The 26,864-nt window shown below is 41.3% G+C and overlaps 1 protein-coding gene across 1 annotated transcript in view; it reads left to right on the top strand.

The window, feature by feature from the left end:
• LOC130685025 (neuronal PAS domain-containing protein 3-like) overlaps positions 1-26,864 on the top strand; it is a 48,460-nt gene that overhangs the window by 12,194 nt on the left and 9,402 nt on the right. The window contains exon 5 of the mRNA XM_057508191.1: positions 14,652-14,675. The gene's annotated coding sequence lies outside the window, so the exon portion shown is untranslated. The remainder of the gene's footprint in view (positions 1-14,651; positions 14,676-26,864) is intronic.

Genomic DNA, 26,864 nt, shown 5'->3' with positions numbered 1-26,864 from the left:
GGGGGGTTTAATGGGAAAATCTGTTTACCTCCTACCCCGACTATAGGAGTAATGGCAGGCGTGGTAGGGCCCCGGTATTCCCGCAAGACTGAGAAGGTGGCTCCTGTGTCTAGGAGGAAGGAGATGGGGCGACCGTCTATTACTGAAGTAACCCTGGGCTCCTGTTTGGTGATGGAAATGGTTGGGCGAGAAGCCCCTGGGCCCCGTCAGTCTTCTTCTGCCAGCCCCACTACGGCGGGCTTAGGATGGGGGTTGTTCGTCCAGCCTCCCCTTCGGGTGGCTGGGCAATCAGACCCCAAGTGGCCCTTTTTGTGGCATCTGGGGCATGGGGTGGTAGGAGGTCTGGGGGAGGGGCATGCCCTTGACCAGTGTCCTTCTTGTCCGCAGTTGAAACAAGCTCCGGGGGGGGCTTGTTTGTAGAGGAGCACCCAGGTTGTGGTTTTATCAGCTGGGCCAACATTTGGAAATTGGCCTGATCAGCCTTTTGTTTACGGCGTTCTTTCTCCTCCTCCTGGTTATGGAAGACTTTAAAGGCCACTGTTAGGATCTCAGTCTGTGGGGTAGCGGGGCCCTGTTCTAACTTTTTGAGTTTAGCTTTAATGTTGGGGTAGCTTTGAGCTAGGAAGTATGTCATAAGGACATGTCTCCCGTCAGGCGTTTCTGGGTCCAGGCTGGTAACTGTAATAGGGCTTGAGTGAGTCTGTCTAAGAACTCAGAGGGAGTCTCCTCCCTCCTTTGAATTATGTCTTGGAGCTTTTGAAAATTGACTACTTTACGAGCTGTGTTTTTCAGACCTGCTATTAAGCAGCAGGCAAAGATATCTCAAGAGCAGAGACCCACGGCGGTGGGGGACTGAAGGGTTCTGGCTCAGTCTGTGGGGGAGAAACAGGTGATGGGGGCAAAGACGGAGGAGGCTCCTGGGACTTAGTTAGAGGGGGGCTGGAAGGCTCAGGCTTGATCTGCAGGGGGGGGAGGTGGGGGAGGAGATGGTGGTGGAGGAAGGGGGAGGGGCTGTTGTAGGAGAGGAGGGGGAAGGGAGTGAACAGGAGGCTTCTGCGGGGGAGAGACGGCTTGCAGGCTAGGAGAACTTGGGGGGAGGCGGGGGGAGGAGGAGGGGGAAAGCCTCGGTATAGGGAATCTCCTTCCATTTTTTTCAGGCGCTGGCAGTAGTTAAAGAGATCGCGAGTGATGTCAGGATCAAGAACTCCCCCTGCGGGCCATTGGTTGTGATTGTCTAGGGGGTATGGTGGCCAATCTTGGGAGCAGTATTTACGGAGAAGTTTTGGTTTTATATCAGGCGTCAGGGAGAGGGTGGCTAGATGCTTGAGCAGGCATTCAGGAGGTGAGCTTCCAGGGAGGGATGAGGAGGCTCCCATGGCTAAAGGACAGAGAAGGAGACAAACAGGGGAAGACGAACGGAGATCCTCGGACTGGGAGCAGACGGCAAGGAGACAAAGGGCGTCCCCGATGATCCTTGGGGGTCTGCGGAAACTCGTATACGAGTCGGTTTCTTAGGAAGTGTGGTCGTCACCCAGACTTCTCTGAGAAGGCAGAGTGCCGGAGTCACGAGGAACCCAGTACTAGGAATTTTCGGCGGAATGAATGGAAGGAGAGGGGGGGGAAGGGAGCGTTCTCATCCGCAAAGGAGTCACCTCGTTTATGGCTGTTGGAGGAGGAGCTGAGGGTCCGCCGCAGCCGTGAAGTCCTAAGGCGGGGAGAGCTCCCTCCTCGTCGGGGAAGAGCGGCCCGCTCCGGGGGAAAACTTACCCAAAGGCCAGAGAGGAGTGGTGAGTGTGAGGAGCCAGCGCCGGAAAAAGAGGACGAGGGCAAGCTGCCGCTGGTGTCGGGGGGAAGACGGGGCCCAGTTGGGGTGTCCCGTCTCCCGGGTTTTGGCACCAATGAAAGGAAAGGAGCGACACACAGCAGCAATTCACTGGAGAATTCCGCTTTATTAGGGAAAGGTGCTGGGTTATATAGGAAGGGGCATGGGGTGATTGTGGTGTCACTTCTACGGGGCTGGTGGCTATTGGCTAGGTGCTGGGATTAAGGGGGCAAGGGGTGATTGGAGTTCAGGTGGCGCTGGCGGGAACTGAGGACCCGGAAGAGAAGCAGGAGGTTCGCCATCTTATGGGTGAGGGCCCTTCAGTGACCAGTCCCTTCCGTACCTTAGCCATCCCATTTTTCCTTCCTTCTTGTCCAAACATCATGTTTCAGAAAATTGTATTGAATGACTTTCTCATTTCTGCTTCTGCGACTGTTTAAACCTCCCTTGAGGGATGAGCTGAGGTTCCCTGCTAATGAAGTATCCCAGTGAGGCTAGGATGGTAGGCGTTATAGGGCCCATAGAATGAAAGACCAGAAGATACTCTTAAATGCTAAGGCAACTACCTCATCACCTTATTGCACATAGATGTGGGTACAGAGAGAAAAGGAAATACTGACTATCCATTTTGATACTGTTAAGTAGGCACAGAGCAGGACCAGAACCCAGGCCTTCTGACTTCACAGATTAGCACTTACTACATCATGGTAAAACCTTGCCACTTAGAATGTGAGGGAAATTAACACCTGGGGAAAGGGTGTTAAATGACTGACAATATCTTCCAGCAAGTAAATCAGGAAATACTATTTCCTTCTTAGAATTAAGCTCCACCATAGTAACTCTGTGCAGGAAAAACAAAAGCAATAACAAAATTTCTGTATCATCCTAGGGCTTTTGTGAAAATTAAAGATATACATCTGTGGAGGTTCTTATTATTGGGCTTGAAAAATTCTGTAACCTCTCCTTCACCTATTGTAGTATTGGGTTAAAACTTGCCTGTGTTGTAGGACTTAAATTCCAGAACTCTTCACTCCTCATTCTAGAGGTGAGTTTTCTATACCCCTTAGTAAGGGTGATGGTACAGTGAAATTCCAGGGACATAATACACCTTATCCTAGGTGAATAGTGCTCCTTGGAGTTGTACAATAAATATGTGGTTCTTTATACTGTGATGAGGCAGCAGATACAGATGGTCCCTGACTTACGATGGTTTGACTTATGACTTCTTGACTTTACGTGGTACAAAAGCAATACACATTCAGTAAAAACCATACTTCAGATTTTGAATTTTGATCTTTTTGCAGGCTAGTGATATGTGGTAAGACATTCTCTCAATGCTGGGCAGGGACAGCAAGCCGCAGCTCTCCATCAGCTGCATGGTCAAAACGTTGAACAACTGAAATGCTTATAGCCATTCTGTGCCCATACGACTATTCTGTTTTTTACTTTCAGTACAGTATTCAATCACTTACATGAGAAAGTCAACACTTTGTTACAAAAGAGGCTTTGTGTGAGATGATTTTGCACAACTGGAGGCTAATAGAAGTATTTTGAGCATGTTTAAATTAGGCTAGGTTAAGTTATGACATTCAGTAAGTTAGGTATAATAAATACATTTTCAACTTACCTAGTTATTTTCAATTTACAATGGATTTAGTGGGACATAACCCCATGTAAGTTGAGGACGATTTGTAAAAGGCAAAGTACTTTACATATACTATCCAAGTTAATATGATACTCTGAAATTTAAGGACTATGATTATGTCTATTTATCAGTGTCAGAAAAGAAGATTTGGAGGGATTAAAGCACTTCCCAAGGTTACAGTACAGGATGGAGTAAGGTCTACCCACAAATAGACCTTCAAATACAGCAGACAAATTAGAGCCAGAGAGATACGATTGGAACTGCTGACTTAACAGTTTGCTGGGTATGTGGTGCTGACCAGCTGAATCTCTCTGAGCCTCCAGTGTCCATATCTTTAAAATAAAGATAATAGAAATTATGGCAGAAACACTGTTGGTTATTTAGCCAATAGCCTCCCCCATTACTACTTGCCCCATCCAAACCTTCCTTTCCAGCAACAATGTATCTGGCTGTCAAGTGCTTCAGAGGAAGAAGGATGGAGGCAGGTAGCAAATCTTTCCCCTTGTAAATGATTGGTTTAGGAATGGGTACATGACATAGTTCTAGCCAATAAGTTAGAAGTAGAAATTAGGGGAGGATAGATATGGAGGGCTCATCTTTTGGAACATTTCCCCTAACTTTTAGAAAGAATATGGGAAAAATTTCAGCATTTTCTTACTTCAGTTCTTGAATGTTGTTTGAGGGTGTGATAACTGGACCTGTTTTCTGTTATCCAAAAGGGTGTAGACCAAATGCTGAAGATGAACGTGTGGTTAGTTTTTTTATGTGTCACTTTGATTGGGCCACAAGGTACCCAGATATTTAGTCTCACATTATTCGGGGTGTATCTGTGGGAATATTTTTAGGCAAGTTTAAGATTTAAATCAATAGACTGAGTAGACTGAGTAAAGCAGACTGCCCTCCCTAGTGTGAGTAGGCCTCACTCAATCAGTTGAAGGCCTAAATAGAATGAAAAGGCTGACCTTCCCCTGAAATGAGGAAATTCCTTCTGCCTTATTGCCTTTGAAGCTGGGGCATCAGGACTGTCTTCAAACTTCAAAATCCACTGTAAGTTGAAAGTAATCAATAAACTGAATACTGGCTCTTCCTAGGTCTTGAGCCTGACAGCCTTTAGACTAGAACTACACCATCAGCTCTCCCATGTCTCTAGCTTGCCAGTTCACCCTGCAGGTCTTGGGACTAGTCAGCCCCCATACCCAATTCATCATAATAAATCCCTAATTCTGTATATATATCCCATTTATTCTGTTTTTCTGAAGAACACTTAAAATACAATGAGAGAGCAGAAAGGTGGAAAGAACCTGGGTTTTTGCAGATATGACTGAGCTACTGAATTAATCAATCCCAGTTATCCTCATGTCTGCACTTGTGGTTAAGTGAGATAATACATTTTTCTTCTTGTTTAAGTCACTTTTAATTGTGTTTTCTATTCCTTGCACCTAAAGGCATCATAGCTGACCCAGGAATCAAATCAGTAGGATTGTTATGAAAATAAAATGGTATTCAGTAAACATTAGTTCTCTTCTCAGCATCTAAGTTAAAGTACAAAACTCTCTCCTTAATGATAAAGTTTAAATGGTATAGTCTTTTGTTTGTCACAGAATGCTTCCATAGGCATTTTTCTACTAAACTGGAATTTCTTGAAAATCAAGACCATGATTAATTGACCTGTAGCTCCAGCTCCTAGCACAGGTGTTGAATGTTTCTTAGCCTATATCTTTTTTTTTTATTAAGGTATCATTGATATACAATCTTATGAAGGTTTCATGTGAGCAACATTGTGGTTTCAACATTCACCCATATTATCAAGTCCCCCCTGCCACATCACATTGCAGTCACTGTCCATCAGCATAGCAAGATGCTGTAGAGTCACTACTTATCTTCTCTGTGCTATACTGCCTTCTCTATGACCCTCCTACATTATGTGTGTTAATCATAATGCCCTTTAATCCCCTTCTCTCTCCCTCCCCTCACATTCCCCAACCCCTCCCCTTTGGTAACCGCTAGTCCCTTCTTGGAGTCTGTGAGTCGGCTGCTCTTTTGTTCCTTCAGTTTTGCTTTGTTATTATGCTCCACAAATGAGTGGAATCATTTGGTACTTGTCTTTCTCCACCTGGTTTATTTCACTGAGCATAATAACCCCCAGCTCCATACATGTTGTTCTAAATGGTAGGATTTGTTTTCTTCGTATGGCTGAATAATATTCCATTGTGTATATGTACCACATCCTCTTTATTCGTTCATCTATTGATGGACACTTAGTTTGCTTCCATATCTTGGCTATTGTAAATAACACTGTGATAAACATAGGGATACCTATTAGACTGTATCTTTTAATGGGTTTGTTCTTCATTGTTGCTCACTTGAAAGTAATTACCAAGGATCCAGGCTTGCTTGACACAAATCTAGATGTGTAGCTCCACTGAGTTGTTGATTATAGGGCAGCTCAGTTTGGTTCCTTGATTGACAAATCTTATGTTGACAGTGATGTGCTTATGTGTTTACTGCTATTATCTAAGGCCTATGCTATATTGAGGGTATCATGAACTTAATAACCTAACGTGTGGACATTCTCTGACAGGACTACCACCAAGGACAGAATAATGTTGCTTGGAAGGGCTTGGGGAACCCAGGAATTTAGTAAGAGCAATAGAAAATGCTAAATATGATTCTAAAAAGCAAACAAGAATTTTAGGGATAGATAGCTGTCACCTAGCTGCCTCTGGCTGCTGGAGAATATGTTATATATACCGTAAGTCAGTAGTAAGAAAGGGGGAGAGAAGGAAGGTCTCTCTGAGGTATATTTTGTGTATTTGTTGGGGCTAGTGGGTGCAAAGTACAAGGAGATTGTCAAGGGAAAGGAAACCTATAACTGAGCTAAAATCTAGCCTTCCTGAAGGCCTGTTTGTATCTTTGGGCTTCTTCCAAGAGGAAGAGTCTTTCTAAGGAACATTCAGCTCTTCATCATGACGCCCATGTAGACTTTTTGAAATGAAGAGAATTCTTGACCAGGAAAGCCTTCTTCATGATCAGCAAGCCTGTGAAGAAGTGATTCAAATTATTTCGACAGCTCTCCTTAATTTAATCTCTAAAGATTTTAGAATCTAGGTCTGGTGTATGGCTCAGGAAAGTGCATTTTCTGTCAAGTGTCCCAGATGATGGTGTCAGTAATTTTTCAGACCCTACCTTGAGAATTACTGATATAGGAACATCTGAGCAAGGCACTGTATTTTGAGGAGACCCCTGCCAGTTAATTAGTATGGCCTAAAATGTATTTGTCAGTCCTTTTCTGTGAGGGTAGGGGATGCAGGTGGGAGAAGTGGGGTCTAGAGAGCACAATGCTTATGTATCTCTTCAGGAAGTCCTCATGATCCCATCTAGCAACAGGAAGGACCTTAACCCTGAGCAAAGGGCATGCACAATGTCAGGGCTGCTTCTAGCCCATATTCTCTGAGAATTAGTAGAGTTATCCCCTCTGGGTGGAAACTGCCCATGGATTCATTGCTTGGTGAAAAAAGGAAGGCTAGATTTTAGCTCACTTGCCCACACTGGGACATCTTTGTACACTGTACAATCTGCTCAGCCATACGGGATGGCCTTATATTATATAGACCCTTGCCTTGGTTTTCATGAAGTGAGAATTATAATAATCTAAGGATTCATTTAAAAAATTAAAATAGCTTGTTGGGGTTCCCCAGTAGATACCTCATTAAACAGAATCCTTTTTCCCAGTGGGGTCAAAACAAGTTGCATAAATAAGCCAAAAATATTACCTTTATTAATGAGAGAGGCTAGATGCTACAGCTCTAGTGCAGGAAAATAGCTGCCCTTTATTCACTGACTAGTATATACCAGGGCTGAATAGACATACTATTTCTAACCACCCCTCCCCTCAAACTTTGGGAGGTAAATATTATGATCCCTGTTTTGCAGATGAGGAAACTGAGTTCGTAAGTTGGAGGGGAATTCAAATCAGGCTTAACTAGACGCAAAGCTCCCTGCTTACTTGACATGGCCACGTCTGGAGAAACAGCTGGAACTTCTAACTGAATTAAATCAACCAGCAATTCTTAGGAGATTTCCAAAATTGCCTTCTGGCCAAGGTTTTTCCTTTCCCCAAATTTCTCCTTTGGCATAAAGCCTTTTTAAAGGCTTGGCTCTTCCAGCAGATGTAGAAATGTGCAAAGCCTCAAGCCCTCCAATTCCAGGTCATTCCTCATCGCCCCTGGGAGCACTAGGTCTAATGCCAGCACGGATATACTATTTTAAAACTAAATGCATTTCTCAGAAAATGCAGGCATAGTGCCATTTCGAAGATATATTTTATATTGTTCCCCAGGTCTTCAGTCCATAGGGCAGTATTGCCTCTGTCTTGTCAGTCTGGCCCTGCCGCCTGTGGAGAAGTTCACTTGGTTCAGCTCTGCCTCTCAAGCATGTCGCGAAAGTTACATTTGATGACCCAAAGGGCTGTTTTGTTTGCTTGACTTTCATCATTACAAAGATACGTTTGTCCATGGGATTGTTCTTGTCTTAGGTCAGGATCCTTAGAAACAGAGTCTAGGTGAGTTGTGTTAAGTGTTTTTTGGGTGTTTTCAAGGAAAAGGAGGAGAAAAACAGGATAGGACGGGGAAAGGGGAAGACAAGAATTTGCTTCCACTGGAGTCTTGCTTCAGCTTGATCCCATGGGGAGCTCTGGAGCACAACTTGCACCACAGGGCCTGTCTTGCCTGAAGGTTAGGAGGGTTGGCTTTTTGTACCCTTATGATAGTCAGTTACTGGCCACTGGCTGTGGAGACCACATGCATGTGTGTGTGTGCACATAGCCATCTGGTCAAGATGGCTCCCTAGTAGCCCAGGGCAATTCCCCAGAGAGGCGGTAGCTGTGATTGGCGAACTCTCCCAGCAGCTCAGGTAAACTGTCTGGGTGTGCTGACTGGTTAGAGGGATCTGGGCATGGCGCCTACCCCACTTCTGAATCACAAGACACAAAAATCAGTTGAATCAGAGTGTTGCTCCATTAATCTCAAGAGTTCCAAGAGATTATGCTTCCTTATATATTCCTTTCTACACATTTAATTGATGAGTAAACCAGGGCAAAACTCACATAGTAAAATAGTCCTATACTTCCAAACAGCTGTGACTAAAGATAATGTTCAAGGAACAGTTATTCCATTTCAGCATTCAGCCAGCCTGATGAAATACATAACTGTCATGGCTACAGCATAAATTCCATTTCATATTCATTTTCATGACCAACAATACTGCATATAGTTCAGTCTTACAGTATGACCAATAGGTGGCACCAGCAACACCTACACTTATGTCAGCTAATTTATGCATTATGTATGTATTTGATAAAGTTTCAGTTCCTCTCTATTTAGGTTTTTCATGATGAAAAGGCACCCATAACAGTAAATCCAAACCAAAACTTGGTAACTTACAGTTTCCCATTTGCTATTTGACTTCATTCTTGTAGGGTTATTTGAGTGTAAAAAAAAAAAAAATAGAGAGTGATAGGGCCAGTGAATTCAGAAAGAAAACATCTATTCATTAGCAAAAGGAAGGAAAAAAGACTGGAGTCCTGCATCCTTTTCCTTCAAGGTCTCCTGAGTGTATAAATGCTAAAGATTATTAGGAAATATTTGAATAACAGGATAAAAAAGTCAAGGATACTGCCTCCAAAACATGAACTTTATTCCCCACTGAAAACAGGCTTGGATGGCAACCAAGTTGTTCAAGGATTGCCCTGGCCAATATCTGACCACAGGGTTCCCCTCCAGGAAGGGTCTCTTGAGTCTGGCATTCACCATTTTCAAGTTTGTTTCTTCTGAAGTTTGTGCTTTATTGTTGGTGAGGGGAAGTAAAGGGGGGAGCGGGGGACCTGCATCTTCCAATTTTTTTTTCCCAACAATCCAGCATTGAGCTCTTTTCCTACATCAGGCTATTCCAAGGAGTAGAATGACAGAGGAAAAAACACCAACCTGGGAAGTAAGCCACAAGACATAAGACACTGTATGGAGAATTAGGCCTTTTGTTACTTGATCCTCTGACCATGTTAAAAATGGGGATACTGAGTCTCAGAAAGGTCATCTAGGTGTAGCCAGGATCTCAATCCAGTTCCTCTGACTTCAAGGGCAAGCTAAATCTAGAGGTGCCATGAACTCACCATGCAAATTAGGATGAACTATTTCCCTTTACTCGGCTTCCGTTTCATCTATAACATAAGAGGCTGGACTGCATGGCCCCAGTATGCCTTCCAGCTAGCAATCTCCAGATTCTGAATTGTACGTGTAGAGCGTAGTGTCTTGTGTACTGATTGGGACTGGAGGTGTGGTTTGGCACCGTGGTCAGAAGGAAGGGAGGGTAAAGCTCACTTTGATAGTGTTCCAAAGTGGAAGGTGACACGGCTATTATACAATGCGCTAAACAGCCTGGTTCTTGTATTTTAGGGGAAAAGTAAATACCAGGTTCTGATTAGTCTTTCCTATACCTGTTGTCAGCTTATTATACTGTAAACATTGTGCCTCTGGGAGCTTTCCTTTCCAAATGAAATAATCCCAGGGTTTGGAATTCCTCTTTTCATGGCATGATCTTCTGCCATGCATGCCACAAATTATTTTCACTGCCCTTCTCTGAACCTTTACTATTTTTGCTTTGCTTTTTTTGACATCACGAGTGACTAAGCCTTGGGATCTGATTTGGGACATTCTTTTAAATTTTTACTTAAAAGACTCTCCAAAAGGACTCTTCAAGGATACGTACGGATTCGTTGCTCATATATATCTCCATAAGGTGAATGGGGAAAAGTCAGGAAAGAGGAAGAAAAGAAACTAACCTTAATTGAGTACCTACTGTGTGTCAGACTCTCCACTATGTGTGCATTTGATATCTTACCTCTCTTCATCCTCTTGGACGGGAGGCAGTGCGATGCATTAGTTATGCACCAGATGCTTCGGTTGGACAGAGCTAGCTTCTTATTGAGGCCCTGGCACTGCTTTACCAGGCTCCTATTGGAACCTTTCTAAGCTTTGGTTTAACTCAGCGAGACAACATACATAAAGTACTTAGTATCAGCCCGGAGTACATGCTAAATGAATGTTAACTAACACCATTACTACCACCCCAAAGGGCAGATCTCATCTATTTCACGCTAGATGAAAAAAATAAGGTTCTAAGAAGTTAAGTAAAAGATGTTCAAACTCATGCTGATCTCACACTGTTACGGTTGTCTGTTGTTTTTTTCCCCAGCACCTCTCTTTAAGCAGGGAAATCCTCCTTTCCCCCGTCCCACATTGTTTTGTAAGAACAGACTCTGTCCTGGTCAAAGAGTGAACTCTGGACCAACTGGCATGGTCCAAATCTCAGCTCTACCACTTACTAGCTGTGTAATTTTGGAAAGACGGCATAACCTTCTTGTGCTTTAGTTTCTTTGTCCATCAAATGGGAATACTAAAAGTTCTTGCCAAGATTAAATAAATTAATACAAGTGAAGTGCTTGAGTACTGCTTGACATTGTGAGTGCACAAATTGATAATGTATTATTATTTTTTTTCTTACCTTATCTTTCTCCTAGCTAGAGGGGTGGATGCAATACTCAGATCTGGCCAATTAGAGGGACCTGTCTTCTTGTTTACCATGACTGGTCTAGGGCAGGGAGGGTCTGCACAATTTTTCTGTAAAGAGCAGATATTACTATTTTAGGTTTTGTGGGCTATACTGTCTCTGTCACTGCTACCCCATCCTACTGTTGTAGAGGAAAATAGACATAGACAATACATAAATGAATGAGTGTGGTGTGACCAATAAAACTGAAATTTATGGATACTTAAATCCAAATTTCAAAACATCTCCAAGTGTTATGAAATATTATCCTCCTTTTGTGTCTCTTCCAACCGTTTAAAAATGACAAAACCATTCTTAGTTTTCATGCTGTCCACAAGCAGGATGTGAGCTGAATTTGGCCTATGGGTCATAGTTTGACTCCTGATAAGGAAAGGGCACATGAACCACAAAGGGCCAAAGTCCAGCCATGAGATACAATACATGGGCACTGGGAGAGAGTATGCACCTCTTCCTTTCGGGTCATGATTCCCAGGACGGTCTTCTTTCCCACATGGAGAGATGCTGTCTGTTGCAAGAGAGAACGCAGTAGCCAAGAACTGGAGCCAAGCCAGCTATGCGAGAGAGAAAAGGACTCTGCAAACTTCATTTGAGCCTCTAGTTATAGTCATGCCTATTAACTACCTGAGCCAATGAATTCCTTTTTTTTTTTCCTTCTAGTTTGAATTCACCTAAAATAGGAGAGTTTTGATAGCAAATTATAGGCTCATTTTCCTCACACTGTACGACACCGCCTTACAACATTATTAAGAAAAAGGGAAAACTGGATGTAGTCTGTCCTTATCAAGTGCCACACAGTTTGGTAAGTGCTTCCACTTGTGATTTCTCATTTACTTGTTATAGCAACCCTCCGAGGCTGGCATCTTCACCTTATCTTACCGAGAACACAGACCCGTTTGGGGCCAGTGGTGTGCTTGCTCAGAGGCAGTGTGTGACGGCAGGAGGGAGCAGTTTGAAGGGAATTTTAATGGGGGGAGGAGTGGTCCCTTTCCTCGCCCACTTTCACTCCCCAAGAAAGAATGATGAAAGAGTAAACTTTGTCAAGGCACGCTTAATCCCTCTTCTGGGAAAGAGAGCATGCACTGATCAGGAATCCCCACTGCTCCCTCTGGCCCCGCTGGGCCGTGGGGAGTGGCGGTCCTGAGTTTTTGCCCAGCTGCCCAGCAGAGAGTGGATGAGCAGCTGAGACGTCCTGATGAACAGCCTGGGTTAATCCAGGCTGCAGTTTGCAACTCCCTTGCAGGACCGATCCAGGATTTCCTTCAGAAGTATCACTTCACAGCAGCTGGCTGGCTTGACTTTGCCAACTGCTTGACCTCTGGCTACACAGGAAACTTCAGCAGGTAGGGCTTGGCCAGCCTGAGGAGCAGACACACCCAGAGCTCCTCAGGACAGAACAGAAAAGCTTGCACAGACAGGGTTTGCGTGATACAGGATGAAAAAGGAGCCAGGAAAATAATCCTCCACATCCATTAACCCTCACCTTGATACATCAGCCCTTTGCATTTCCGACTGAGGACAAAGTGCTACCATATTAAAGCTACTACTTATTGGACAACTACTGTATCTCATTCCATTTCTTATTAAAATAGCTACCATTCTTTATCGAGCAATTGCTGTGTGCCGGGCACTTTACTTTCATTATTCTTAATTTCAACGACCCAGCAAAATTGACATTAAATATTACCTATTATTTTATGGATAGATAACTGGGATGCCTAGCAGTTAAGAAATGATGAACACTGGGAGGGAAGGGGAATTTGCACGTGGTATATCTCTGTGTGTGTCTCACTGCCTAAGGAGCTGAGGGGCTAGATGAGGAGAGAGGAACAATCCTTTTCCAGTCTTCAGTAGTTGGTCGGGATGGGTCGAGCCACCAGAAAAGGAAATGGAGGTTGAGGCTTGCATCCCTCCTCAGGCTCTGGGACTCTTTGAAGGCAGGAACCATTGTTATTTTTGGGTTTGCCTGATGTACCCTCAGCACCTATCTCATACTTGGCTCTGAGCAGGGCTACAAAGAATGTATGTTAGATGAATGAGTAAATGACTCAACGTGTTTGTTATCCATAGAAAAGGAGATGGCTGAGCGGACACTGATTTGATGAGGTCCTCTCTTTGTTGAAGTTGCTTTCAGGAACTCTTAGAAGTTGTGTGGACTCTTAGGGGCGTCTACACTACCATCAGTGCAGTGGAATAGAATTTTACCCAATTTTACAGGTCATTTCATAGTCAGTGATTTACCCCAGTGGTCTAAAAGAGTCAATGCATCTTTCAAAAACCTCCTACTGGACTGACTGCTAGTGAGCAGCTTGAAGCAGGGAAAAGAGTCTGATTCTGTAAACTTTCCTTAGGCCTTTTTTTTGCTGAACCTTAACTAGGCAGTGATCAAGCATGGGGTGCAAAAAAAGTTAAGCAGAGAGCTCTATAAGACAAGTCTTTCAAATAGAGGAGGAGGACAAAGGAAGGGAAAATTGGGCAAAAAAGGTAAAAAACTGGGGCTTTGGCTATTTCCTACTTAGCAGGCAGGCCCTGAACCAGATACCCCTTTGCTTGCTCTTAAGGACAAAGCTGAACTAGCAAGCTATAAATTCCATTAGTGTTAAGTGTGAGGAATGTGGAGACGAATGTTGGGAAGTCTTAGTTCCAGAGGAAAGGGCACAACAGTGGGCCAGCTGGAGATGGAAGACAGAACAGATCCCAAGTGCGAGCCAACAGAGATCTGAAGTTAGAATCTGAGCTAAACCTGCATCAAGTTTTTAAGAACTCTGTAAGCGAATAGGGCTGTCAAATAGTTGGAGGAAATTTTGTAGAGACCTGAAGTGACATAGTGTTTATTTGCCTAGAAAAATTATTAGCATGTTTATCTGATCATTTAACTTCTTGGCAAGGAGAGGCATCTGTGCAGGGAACTATGACCTGGAGGGGAAGAGTAACAGAAGAAGAGAGGCCTGCAAGAGGTGAGCAGCAGGTCAGCTGGTGCCCAGAGAAGCCCATCTGGCTTTGCCATCAAAGGCAGCTTGAAGGAGATGGGTTCTTTAAACAATTTGCCAAATTTCCGGCGGGTTACAGATAATGCCCTCCCATAGAACTCATGGCCTGGGATCCAGGCCTCAAGCTTACTTTGGAACTAGTTATGGAGGATCATTTTTATTGGGAAGTGTGGTTTGGAATGTAGAACTGTTGAGGACTCTGTCTATCTTTGAAGATCACTGTTTGCTGGCACAAACTAAGGCTCTGGGTTCTTGGCTATTTCACAACTGCCTCTTTCCTCACCGCGATTAGACTAGGTATAAACAATGACTATGTGGGAACTAAGAATTCAAGGATGATGACCCTCTGAAGGTTTGGTTTGAGTGGAAGGATTTAAAACTATAATCTTAACATGATCTCACCTTTTATGGGGTGGGTCGATAGAAAAAAGGTATCATATTAATGGTCTGAAAGAGGGGACTCTGGGCCAATTCTACCATTAATGTGTGAAGTTGGGAAACCTATTTACCCTCTTCCATATTATTTTCCTTACCTTTAACGTGGAGGTAATAGTATGTTCTTTTCTTTCCACAGAGGCTCTTGTCAAAGTGAAATAAGGTAAGTGACCAAATGCTTTTTAAGTATGAAAACTGATTCAACTACATTACATGAAAAAGGATTGAGAATCTGAGTTTAAATCCAAATTAAATGATTTACCACCTATATCATCTTGGGCACTTTTCTTAACTTGTCAGTGTCTGGATTTCCTGATCTCTAAATACCTCTCTTAAGAAGTTGTTTTGAGGTTTGAATTATGTATGTAAAGCACCTAGCTTATACATGGGGCATAATCATACTGGTTATGATTCTGACTCTTATCAAGCAAGAAATACATGTTAAGTTCTTAGATTAATACTTAACCTGGCATATGGTAACTACTTGTTATCATTATTGTTATCATTAATGTTTCTACCAGACATAAAAAAACAGAGAGGCATAATTTCTTAACCTCTCTGAAGAATGGCTGAGTAAAAGAAAAGTGAATCTAATCTGTGCAGAGCAACCTGGGCATTATTGGACCTAAATGTAGTTTCCTAATGCCTCTGGAAATCCTCTTTCACAGGAGTTTTTATTTTATTGAAATAAGAATAAGGAAGGGCTTAAAACCACTAACAGTATTTAATACAGAGACAAAACGCTGACCGGGGATAGGCCTTGGACATGATTCTTCAGTAATAACTCAGTAGTGACCACAGCTCCACAGGAATAATGTTCTTCCAGAAGCCTAAAAACCAGGGTGGCATCCTTCCACCAACTTACCACAAAAGATTGTACCGAAACAGTGGGGGAGAAGGAGCTCACATTTTTAAAATTACAGGACAAATGAATGCAAGTCCAAAATATCCATAGGCAGAATGTAATATAATCTCGTAACATCCATAACTGCTAAGAAAGAACTAATTATACTAAGATACTTTATCTAGTAAAAACATATGGTAGGGTAACAAAATTGGTTAAGCTTGCTAGAAAGCTAATAAAACATCTAGATATTTAATTTTTTAGCCCACGGGTCTAATAGTTAAATCTAAAAACTTTTTCTGCCCATTACATCTTTTTAGAGGCAGTTCTATTTTTGTGTTTAATGAGTTTCTGAAAACCTGTATGAAAAGTTAAATATATTAAAATCAAGCAGTAACCTTACATGTTATGTGAGGAATTTTATCCCCAAGAGCTAAAAAATTTATGAAGTCCCTTGTATATGTTATAAAGGTTTTAATCTTAATTAAAAATAGAGGCCTGAGTGTTATCCAGTATAAACATGAATATTATCAATGTGCAAAACACAACATAAACATTAAATATAGACAGTGAAATTTCTTATCTAAGGTAATTTCTTACCTCTTATTCTGTACTTAGCCTGTTTGAAATGACATTTTGTAGACATCAGGTATTGATTTAATGTTGGGAAGGAGGACTTCCCGATGGCGTATTTTCACTGGCTTGGCAGGGTATTTTGCAGAAGAATGAGCAGTTTGATAAGTGGGTTATGAAGCTATCGCTTTTCCACCAAATTTCCATCTTGAATCAAGATGGTGGATTCATCATACAAGTCAGTCTTGCTTCTTCCACTCTCTGAAGCCCTTAAAATAACATAAATGATAATTAAAAGAAACTAGGGTTAGCATACTTAGCAAAAAAAAAATTTTTAAATACAGGACACCCAGTTGGATTTCAGATAAACAATAATTTTCTTGTAAAAGTATGTCCCAAATGCAATATTTGGGACTTATTGTATTTTACCTGGCAACCATAAAAAAATATATCCACAGCACTGTACCACTAGTGCATCATAATTATGAAAATTTTTTGGATTGCATCAAATTGGATTTGTCCCAAAATTCTATGTCTAGCTCTTTACCCAATAGAAATGAAGAGATATGTCTGCAGAAACACCTGTACAAGAATGTTTACAGCAGCTTTATTTATACTATCCAGAAGCAACCAAATATTCATTAGCAGTATTATGGATAAATAATTTGCATTTCTCACGAGTTCCCAGGTTCTATAGATGCTGCTGGTTCAGGCACTAGGAGAACCACTGGTATAGAGAATTCTATAAAAAACAGATTGGGCCAGAAAGAAAGATAAAAGTTTATAAAAACTCCCAGTTCAGAGTTAGAATGTATAAATGTATAAATCAAGAGCATAGGGGGCCCTGAGATAATTATTAGGACTTTTAATTACAGACCTGCATCCATAGCAACAAAGCCCCTTGGCCTCCTACTACCACCGCCCCTGAGTAGCCAGCAGCCGCCACCGCCTTCGACTTGGGTGAAAATCCCAGAATCTCCTTCCAAATAATGTGAACCTCCTATCCTCGGAAGGATAGTGATGTGTGGGGCTCAAGGGCTGAGAGAGATAAATGGAAAAACCCAAAATGGACTCTGAAGTAATAAAAAATGTAAGTTATTTTTGTGTAGGTGAAAAATTCATTGATGTCCTCCAATGCCCAAGTGAAGCCCTCCTTGCCTGGGGAGGAGGTAGGGGTGAGGGGATAAGGGGTCTTCAGCCTGCATGTCTGCCCCATGCCCAAGTCCCTCAAGTGGAGTATCTTGGTCAGGGCCCTACCTACTCGTATGAGGATCGCAGCCACCCTTTCTGTTAGGAGAAAGACCTGTTGGGGTAAATGAGCCTGAGTGGTTGGAGAGGGAGCCCACACCAGGTACCATAAATCATGAGACTATGAACAGATAACTGGGGATTTACAGTCATCTGAGGATCATCACACATGAAGGCTATGATAGATCAAGGAGAACACACTGACAGAAGAAGCAGAGAGAACTCAGGAAGCAGAGAACTTGACAGAAATGCTAATTTGTGTAACTAGGAAATATTTAATTGTGTAACATGCATAAAACAAAAATATGAACAATCATAGCCTAAGGCTGTCAAAGAAAAGTAATACAAACTAAACATGGCTGAGGACTGTCTTTTCCTGTTTCTCTCTTGTTTTCTTTGTAAATAGTAATGGATAGATGAATAAAATATGCACAAAAACTTTAAAATAGGGAAGGATGTGCCCTGCCAAAGCAGAGCTGTGGGCTGGCAGGTGGTGCGGCCATGGGATACCTCAAATTGCTCATTAAACGGCAAGTGTAGGAAATTCCAGATTTGGTGTGGGAAAGGCATTTTAGGGGTGGCATGTGTTATGTGTGAAAATCAGGTTATATAAAAATCAAGTATGTGAAAGTTAAGAACCATCTGTGTCCACATTCCACTTGGCCTTCTCCAGAGTTAGTTATATAAATCTTTCAGCTTAAATTCAAGATTACTGTAATAGTAACTAAATCTACATCTCACTTCACCACTTGATTGTTTGCAAAGCACTTTTACTGATTCTTAATATTTAATTCTTACTTGAGGAGGCAGCTAATATTCCCATTCTACCTTCAGGGAACACAGGCAGCCAGAAATTTGTGTCTTCCTTCCAGGAAATAGAGCCTGGTCAGAAAAGCAAATTTGCAAATTGTTCCTAAAGGATGTTTTGCAGATTGTTGATCTTGTAAGACAGTGGTTCTCGAAGTTTAATGTACATCAGAATTGCCTGGATGGCTTGTAAAAACACACAGATTGCTGCCATCCCCATCTCCCGCTACCTAAACTCATTTCTGATTCAGTGGGTCTGGAGTGGAGCCTAAGAATCTGCATTTCTAACAAATTCCTAAGTGATGGCTGCTGCTGCTGGCCAAGGATCCACACTTTGAGAACCACTACCGTAAGATGTTCTCTGAAGAAAGTGTTCCAGTCAAAATTACCATGTAATAGAATACAAAATAGCTTCCATTCTGTAAGAGAAAGAATAGGAAAAAAGAGAATAGTTACAGAAAATAATAGGATTGTAAATTATTTTTATTAAAAAAATATTTTTAAATGCCATGAGTGTCTTATCCTTTAAACTAAAATGGAGGTGGAGGATATAGTGTACTGAAAAATAGCTAAAATAAAAGATTATCTACAAAGCTTAGTGAAAAATTCTTAGTGATCCTGGAAAATGTTTATGATGTACAATGTGATCTTAACCATAGACCTTAAAACAAGTCTAGCTTTTTCTATGAGAGAGGGAGGGAGCTAGAAGGAACTGCTGCAGAATTGTTACAGTGGTTATCTTCAGACTGAGTTTATGCATAATTTTTTGTTTTTTCTTTGTACTTTCTACAGTATGCACATGTTATTCACACAGTCAGAAAAATTAATCTGTAATTTTTTTAAAAAGGTGCTTAGGGTATGTAGAAATCTTGATTTAAAAAAACCCCATGGTTATCTTTTTTTTTTTTTAAAGTCCACATGATAATTCTACCTGTTCTGTTTAAGTAATCTTTCTGATAGAATTACAAATTTATTGTAACATAATTCATACAAAAGGCAATTTGGGGGCTACTGATGCAAAAAAGGTATAATACCATTAAACCAACTAGGATCAAATTACCACATTTCATTGCATGTAGCCTGTAATTATGGCCAGCCTAAACTGGACTGATCTTTTCTCTCTCTCTCTCTTTTTTTGCTTCTTATAATAATCTGGTTTCATCTCTTGGCATACTACTCTTATGTATTTTACCCAACTATGTTTGGAAATTACCCCAAAGTTACAGGCCAATCGCTGATATTCATACATAGTAACAATGCCTTGTTAATTTTGGAAAAAGGATGGTAAACCTGTCCATATAGTGATATGTTGACTGTAACAACCTCATGCTAGAAGAGTGGGCTCCTGTGGTATACAAATGCATACTGTACAAGTTTCACTGTGGGGAAAATACTCCCCTTAAAGAAAGAATGAATCAATAGTTCAAAATCAGTAGAGTTTAAAAAACATTTCCCAGATAGACTCAATTTTTTTGTTTTCATTAAGAAGCTGAAGCAGACTGGAGCTGTTTAAAATGATCCCAAATGTACTTATTTCTGTAATATGTTCACAAAAGTACACTTTCAAAAATTCAGTTATTAATGCATATGATGGATCCTTGTTGAGAGCCTAATTCTGACAGACCTACAAAAAGTCTCCTGCCATAAAAGAGCTTCTCTCTAAATTGGTAGAGATAAAATGTGCAGGTAGGAAACAATAAGAGGCAAATGAAAGATAGTCTAAATGAGTGGCTAGTGAAGGTAGCTCAGTAAACAAGGGCAGGCACTATACCCCACTCATCCCTAAACCTTAAACCTCTCAGAACCCTACTGTAACAGATCAGGGATAGTTCAGGGTGGTTAGCAGCACAGCAATTTCTAAGGAATTTAAAAATCAACTAAATTAAAGCGAATTATTACACTGGGAAGTCTTCAGTAAGGAGGCATTCCTTTTTTTTTTCTTTCTTTCTCCTACTCCTACCAGACTTCAGGACATTTACTAGCTTGGGGGGCGGAAATAGACAAGGGAGACCATTTCCTTTTAGGGAAACATAGTAGCTAGGATACTCTTGGCTACAAGTAAGAGAAAAGCCCACTCAATGGACATAATAAAAAGGAAATCTAGTATCTTACAAGATAAGAAGCCCAGACTGAAGGTGGGTTCCACGTGTATTAGGATGAGAGGCTCCCATCAAGGACTGTATTTCTTTATCTGTCTCCATCCTCAGTTTGGTAGCAAAATGGGTGCTGCGGTTCCAGGAGGTGCTCCCAGATGTGCACATTAGTGTAGAGCAGGGATGAGAAAACTATGACCCGTGGGCTAAATCTGGACCATCACCTAATTTTATAAATAGGGTTCTGTTGGGACACATCCGTTTGAGTTCCCTTACATATCGTCTGTGGCCGCTTTCAATTTATAACAGATGAATTGAGTAGTTGCAACAGAGAATTCAAAAAATTCTTGCAAAGCCAGGCCAAGTCAAGAGACAGCCAGACCGGTGCTGCCCATTACCCACATTTTCCATTCCTGTCTCTAATGATCTGTCCATCTGTCCACCTACCCACTGACCCGTACTTTCACATACATTTCTTGAATACTGTCTGTGTCTGCATGGGTACTTTTAGCTCATGCGTGCGCACATGTGCGTGCGCGCGCACACACACACACACACACACACACACCATTATTTTAAGAGAGAGAGAGAGAGATTCCAGTCACCTGCTTCTCAGAAATTTGTTTCTGACGTGCTTGACTCTGAACATTTCTAAACCCTTGTTAATTCTTGCTCCCAATCCTTGGACTAGTCATGCTCTGACCTCTCCTCCTCCTTCAGGCTTAAACTGTCTTCATCATGGGGCTCCCTTGCACACTGAGTCTGATTCTTTAATAAGCTGACACTGAGACTGCAAGGCAGGGAGAAGAGAGGAGGGAAAATAGAATCTACTGATGGTCTCTTGTGAACCATGTATTATCCCAGACACCCTCTGTGCTTCCTGTCTTCACATCTGAAGTCAGTTGCAGGCAGGCATGAGGAACCTTGGCAAACAGCTGAGAGAGGAAGCGCAGAAGGACACTTACATTAATTGTTACTAGGGAGAGATTGGTTTCTCCAGTTTGTTTGACCCTTACCTGGCATCTTTTCATACTCGGGTTCCTGCTAAACAAGATATTCTTTCTAGTCCTTCCCTTTCCCGGTCTTTCTGAGGCCTTGGAAAATTAAAATTAGAGTGAAGCTAGAGATGAGTCTGAAAAATATTTCATTCTAGGTAATTTATTCATAAAAGGAGCTTGTGTAAAATGTTAACAGTACTGATCACAAAGGGAGTGATATCAATTTTCTGTGAAATGAAATGTGAAGAAAACCATCACTTATTGGAGCATCTACTCTGTGACTTGTATATTAATCCCATCTCATATTTACAATAAGCCTGTGATATATTGGAAATACTTGGGAATAGATTTGACTGTAAAATGCAATGGCTTAAAAAAGTATGGGTTTAATAGTCCAGTAGGTGGTGCTGGCATTGAAGCAGCTTCTCAGTGGTGACATCAAGGAGCTAGTTGTTTTTTCTCCATCACTGTCCTTAGCTGCATCGGCTCCAGACATCACATCCACACCCAGAATTGAGAGGGAAGTATAAGGCCAGCCATATTAGTCCCTATTTTATCAGAAAAGCAAAAAGTTTCCCAGAAACTCCTTTGTGAAACTTCTATAAAGGTTTCAGGTCACAGCAGGGTCATGGATACCTTTAGTACAAAAGAGATGGAAAAAGTAGGGAGTAGGCTTTTCAGGGTGTTTACTCTAAGGTTGGGCAAATCACAACCAAATCTGGATCACTGCCTTTTTCTGTAAATAAAGTTTTGTTGCAACATAGCCACACCCATTCCTTTTTAAGTATTGTCTATGGCTGTTTCATGCTACCGTGGTGGAGTAGTGACAAACTCAATGGTCTGCAAAGAATTTTACTAGATATCTCATGACTATCACCGTAGGCCTTAGATTAGTCACAAGCTATCATCTAGGTTAGACAGTTTCCTTCCCCAAACAAAACTGGGGGAGCTTCTGTCTCTGGGTAGGCCACTTACATTACATGCCACACACAACTATTGTTGTCTGTTTTAAGTGAGAAGACTGAGGCTCCAAAAGGTTAAGTAATCTGCCCAAGGACACAAGTTGAATGAGCTCAGTCCTCTGTGCAAACTTAGGGCTCTCTGAATTTGTACTTTTGACCATACCATATTTTTGTGGGTTTTCTCATCTGTGAAGGAGTTGTGAGATACCCACTTGTTATTCAGCCCTTAATGAGTTGTACAAAAGAAGAGGGCCAGTGAATCTATCTTTAATAAGTACACAAGATAATTAGACACCAACTTTTATTTTATTTATTTATTTATTTTTTCCTCGATAATTATTTTTTATTGAAGGGTAGTTGACACACAGTATTACATTAGTTTCAGGTGTACAACACAGTGATTCAACATTTATATACATGATAATTCTAGGTACCAGCTATCACCATACCAAGTTGTTACAATATTTTGACTATATTCCTTATGCTATACATTACATCCCAGTTACTTATTTATTTTACCATTGGAAGTGTGTTTATATATATATATATTTTTTGTGAGGGCATCTCTCATATTTATTGATCAAATGGTTGTTAACAACAATAAAATTCTGTATAGGGGGGTCAACACTCAATGCACAATCATTAATCCACCCCAAGCCTAATTTTCGTCAGTCTCCAATCTTCTGATGCATAATGAACAAGTTCTTACACGGAGTACAAATTCTTACATAGTGAATAAGTTACATGGTGAACATTACAAGGGCAGTCATCACAGAAGCTTTCGGTTTTGTTCATGCATTATGAACTATAAACAGTCAGTTCAAATATGAATATTCATTTGATTTTTATACTTGATTTATATGTGGATACCACATTTCTCTCTTTATTATTATTATTTTTAATAAAATGCTGAAGTGGTAGGTAGATACGAGATAAAGGTAGAAAACATAGTTTAGTGTTGTAAGAGAGCAAATGTAGATGATCAGGTGTGTGCCTGTAGACTATGTGTTAATCCGAGCTAGACAAGGGCAATAAAACATCCACGTATGCAGAAGATTTCTCTCAGAACATGAGGGGGGAGGTTCTAAGCCTCACCTCTGCTGATCCCCATTTTCTCACCTGATGGCCCCCCTGCGACTGTGCCTGTCTTAGGTTGTTCCTCCCTTGAGGAATCTTACCCGTCTCTGGCTAACCAGTCATCTTCCGGGGCCATACAGGGAAATGTTAAGTTGGTAAGTGAGAGAGAAGCCTTATTGTTTGAAAAGGTTAGCTTTTTACTTCTTTGCATATTTATGCCCTGTAGACACCAACTTTTAAATTGAATTTCGGTGTCCATTTCTGATCTTGTTCTCTTTCCATTACAGATATCCACAGGCTAGTAGATCCTGATCTATTTTAGGATAGTTTTTTTTTTTTTGTCTTTTCTCCCCATCACTTCATATAGTGTCTGACACTATTGTAAGGACTCAATTAAAGTTTGTTGTACACCCCACTCCATTATTGTCTCCTATCAAGTAAATATATACCATTCCTGTTTGTGTGTTACCTCTCCAGTGATGCTGTGAGTTACATTAGGGGATAGGATACCCATTCTGCATTCAGCATATGCGGAATGACTGAATGACATCCCCAGCCCCACCACTGACCCCTTGGAACTGAAAATGATTGCAGTTCCTGTGTTTCAGGGCAGCACGTGTCACCTTTGGCCTGGCTGGTCAATATCATCTGTGTGTGATGGCTGCAGCATCTCTATGGATTGCAGGCTTCAACCCTGGGCTGCTTCTGTCCTTTAATTTCCTCTGTAATCTTCAAACAACAGCACAAGGATTAGGTGAGCGAGAATAGCATACTCTGAGACAAAGGAAAAGGGCAAAGTTTTGAGAGAAAGAAGAGGAAGTCTTTTGCAAATCTATTTTTCTTTTTCTTCTCACCTTTCTTCATAACTCAATCTAAGGGGAACAAGAAGAAGGCACTTGCCCTTTTCCTGTCTTCCATTCCAGACGTCTCAAGCTTCCTCCAATGCGCTCTACTTTTCTTGCTTGCAGATATTAGCCACTTCTTTAATCTGGAAGATCTTCTCTCCCACACTCAATCACCGTCATCAGGCTCTCTCTTCTAAGGTTTTACTTTGCATCAACTTCCTTCAAAAAGTCTTGCTCAATCGTTGAAGATGCTCTGAAATTACAGGCATAGCATCCTGTACCCTGGAATTAATGTCTGTCTGCCTGTTTGTCTCTTGTATGAATCTATAAGCAAATCTATGAGGAGCCACATCCGGTGTATCCTATGTACCCAATTAACTGGCAAATGAAAGAATGAGGAACAGGAGGAGGAACTCGTAGGGCACCTAATCCTTCCCAAGGGTCAGGCCAGGGAATTCCAATCCATATGTAATTCTCTCTTTCGTGGAGGTTTCTATTTGCTCCTCAGACTTTGGAAACTAGCCAGAGTGACTGTCTTTGTTTGGAGATTTTATCTGCACCCTTCTCCACCGGGTGTCGTTTTCCTCTATCTTCCCAGCCAGGCATTCCTCTGCTGCCAGAGCCAGCCACCTCAGCTCTCCAAGTGGTGGAGCCTGGTGTCCTGGACAGAGTGCAAAAGCCACAGTGTAATCTCGTTTTCTTTCAGTGACACTGACCAGAAGAAACAAAAACTGCACTGATTGGGTTCTCCTGACGCGGACCAGCCAGTGGCTCTATAGTTTCCTTCTGTGTTTAAAACTCCTTATCTGGCATTGCTAGAAAATCAGCAAGCCCGCAGGTCAATGGAAGCTTATCTCCAGAGCTGGCCCTTCAAAGGGGTATACGCATACCCCTCCCCTGGGTCAGATAGCTGTGTCAGTGAGAGATGGAGTTGTTGGGATCAGTCAACTGAACGCATAACACAACCCATTAACTGTTATTTATTTATTTTTGATATCATTAATATACACTTACATGAACAACATTGTGGTTGCTATACTGCCTTCCCTGTGCCCCCCTTTAAATTATGTGTGCTAATCATAATGCCCCTTTTCCTCCTTATCCCTCCCTTCCCCCTCACCCCCCAGTCCTTTCCCTTTGGTAACTGTTAGTCCATTGTTGGGTTCTGTGATTCTGCTGCTGTTTTGTTCCTTCAGTTTTTTCTTTGTTCTTATGCTCCACAGATGAGTGAAATCATTTGGTATTTGTCTTTCTCCGCCTGGCTTATTTCACTGAGCACAATACCCTCTAGCTCCATCCATGTTGTTGCAAATGGTAGGATTTGTTTTCTTCTTATGGCTGAATCATATTCCATTGTGTATATGTACCACATCTTTTTATCCATTCATCTGATGGACACTTAGGTTGCTTCAATATCTTGCCTCTTGTGCCATTAACTGTTTTTTATTTTATTTTTTTTCATAGTTTTCTCAATTTGTAGTATGTGCTTTCTTTTTTTTTTATTTTGGTATCATTAATCTACAGTTACATGAAGAACATTATGTTTACTAGGCTCCCCCCTTCACCAAGTCCCCCCCACAAACCCCATTACAGCCACTGTCCATCAGCATAGTAAGATGCTGTAGAATCACTACTTGTCTTCTCTGGGTTGCACAGCCCTCCCCATGCCCCCCCTCACATTATACATGCTAATGGTAATGCCCCCTTTCTTTTTCTCCGCCCTTATCCCTCCCTTCCCACCCATCCTCCCCAGTCCCTTTCCCTTTGGTAACTGTTAGTCCATTCTTGGGTTCTGTGATTCTGCTGCTGTTTTGTTCCATCAGTTTTTCTTTGTTTTTATACTCCACATATATGTGAAATCATTTGGTACTTGTCTTTCTCTGCCTGGCTTATTTCACTGAGCATAATACCCTCTAGCTCCATCCATGTTGTTGCAAATGGTAGGATTTGTTTTCTTCTTATGACTGAATCATATTCTATTGTGTATATGTACCACATCTTCTTTATCCATTCATCTGATGGACACTTAGGTTGCTTCCATATCTTGCCTATTGTACCATTAACTGTTTTTTAAAAGCAAAGTATATTTTATTTTTTCCTGTTATAAAATTAATCAGTGAGTGCTCACTATAGAAAATTTGGCAGATGATAGAGTGGAAAGAAAATATTTCTTCATAATTTGATATGTTCCTCTTGAGTCTTTCACTAGGTTATTCTTTAATAGTTGCAATCATACATTTTAAAATAAATAAACATTCTTATCCTGGCTTTTTTTTTTCATTGAAAAATATAACAGGAATATATCCCCAGTTTTTTATGTTATTGGGTAAATACAGTTTCAAGGGCAACATAATGTGTATATTCTGAATAATTTAACTGTTTCCTCATTGTTAGATAATCAAATGGCTTCCAATATTTTTGTCAAAATTGTTATGAATGTCATTGAACATAAAGCCTTTTCTAAATTTATATTTATTTCCTTAGGCTATAGTCCAAGAGAGATCAAGTGATATGAATATTTAAGGTTTTGGATTTACACTACATGGTAATTTGACAAAAGGCTCTACTAGTTTATACTTCTACTAGCAATGCTTGAGAAAGCCAGTGTATTACACCCTAGTCAAGACTAGACAGTCTCCTTTAATAGTACGTATTTTTCTTATTTGATAGGAAAAAAAGTTCATCATAGGTTTAACTTGAATTCTTTCATTATTAATCTGGTTAAATATTTTTTCTCCAGCAAGTATTTTTCTTTTATTGTTAAGGTATCATTGATATACAACCTTATGAAGGTTTCACATGAGCAACACTGTAGTTACAACATTCACCCATATTATCAAGTTCCCCCCCACACACCCCATTGCAGTCACTGTCCATCAGCATAGTAAGATGCTGTGGAGTCACT

This window comes from Manis pentadactyla, chromosome 9 (assembly GCF_030020395.1).
Source record: "Manis pentadactyla isolate mManPen7 chromosome 9, mManPen7.hap1, whole genome shotgun sequence".
Taxonomy (NCBI): Eukaryota; Metazoa; Chordata; class Mammalia; order Pholidota; family Manidae; genus Manis; species Manis pentadactyla.
The sequence above is the reverse complement of the archived record's forward strand: the minus strand, read 5'-3'. Positions and strand labels throughout refer to the sequence as shown.